Here is a 1,792-nt window from a genome sequence, read left to right on the forward strand (position 1 = left end):
CCCCCCCGGCACTCGAGAACAGACCTCGGGTCTCCTGCGTGCGACAGCGAAGTATCTGCACTTCACCACAAACGTCGGTGTGCAAAGTTCGAATAACTGCGAATAACGAACAAATCGTGATTGTCAAATAGTAGAGCCAAATGGTCACAGGTGTGACGGAATGTGACAGATACGTCGCTGTGTGTGTCTCTTGCTTTGTTTGTCTCTCTGTCTGCTGGCTTTGTTTCTCTGTCTGTCCACTTGTTTGTCTTTGGCCCGGGCCAGTTGATCTTTTTGTTATGGTGACGGCGATGTTTGTGACATACAGAGGGGCTGTGTTGTGTTTGATTGGGGGGGGGGCAGAGAGGGACATGGACACGATAACTGTCATCTAGTGCTGGACAAGAGTGGGATACACACTAGAGGACAACCTCCCACATAAACAGAAACAATCAAGGGAGAGAAAGTGGCAAGTAGGACCACCAAGTGGCGCCCTCCAACCATCTACTCAAGCAGAAATAATCGAGGGAGAGACACCCTCTAACCACCCACACAGATGAGACATAACAGAAGGAAAGAAAAAAGTAGGACTTACAAGTGTCGCCCTCCAACCACGCTTAAGAAATGGGATGTACTCAATAGAATTCTAGGAATAAGAAACAGGCACCTTTCTTTATGATCAAGTGGCTGGATTCAGGGGAAAGTAAAGCAAAGCAAAGTTGTTCCCGCATCCGATCCCGACATTGGGGATTGCCTTGTTTGGTGTAAGTGAGGCAACTTCTTTGATTTTCGGCATATTGTGGTAGGGTGGTCAGTTCCTTTCCACGCCGCCTTTACTTCCCCAACTCGAAGTCAGGTACCAATTACTGCTGGGTGGGCAGGAGGGGGCGAAGAATATCCGTGTCCGAACCGAGGCTCGAACCCGGAATTTCCGCTTCGGAGACGAACGCACTAACCGTTAGCCATCGCACCATCATAATACTATGTAGAAAAAGAATGAACTCAACAATTATAAAGCGATTTTGTCTTCACTATCTGCTGTCCTAACGAAAACAGAAACCTACGTTATCACTGGCTCAGTATTGGAGTGTTGTTGTTTGTGTAGGGTGTGTCTCACACACTGGTGACCTCTGACACCTGAGCCCTGAACCCTGAACCCTTGAGGTCAAGGCCAACCACAGGGGTTCATTATATTATTATCTAATGTCTGATGCATTAAGTATACGCCCATTTCAGCGTCACTTCCGTTTGCGCGCGAATCTGTGTAGATTGGACGCCCTTTACGTCCATGAACGATTTATTTAAGAGGCGGGACCTTTTTTACGAGGGCGGTAAAGTAAACTGTGGTCAGTCAAGTTTTGCCAATTTTACAGAAGAGACAAAGAAAACAACAACCGAATTTTCTTGAAGCGTTTTAGGTGGATAAACTTTCTTGTCACAAGGGAGTCTACAAATGACATGACAGACATTAGGCTCCCTTATTTATGAAAATGAAGTTTTTCCACTCAAAACGCTTCAAGAAAATACGTTTTTTTTCCTCTCGTGTAAAATTTGAAAAAACATGACTTACAATAGTTTACTCGGCCCCCTCGCCGATGTAACACCTACTTGAGGTCAAACATAACACTAGCAAGATTGAACATTTTCAGTATAGTGTCTTTCTCAAGGACACAACGTCGGAACGAACTGATGATCCAACTCACGATTCCTGCATTCTCACGATTACGAGTGAGGTAGATTAACCACAAGACCACCTATGTGTGTGTTTGTAAGTGTGTGTGTGTGTGTGTGTGTGTTTGTAAGTGTGTGTGTG

Source organism: Aplysia californica, unplaced genomic scaffold (assembly GCF_000002075.1).
Source record: "Aplysia californica isolate F4 #8 unplaced genomic scaffold, AplCal3.0 scaffold00403, whole genome shotgun sequence".
NCBI lineage: Eukaryota > Metazoa > Mollusca > Gastropoda > Aplysiida > Aplysiidae > Aplysia > Aplysia californica.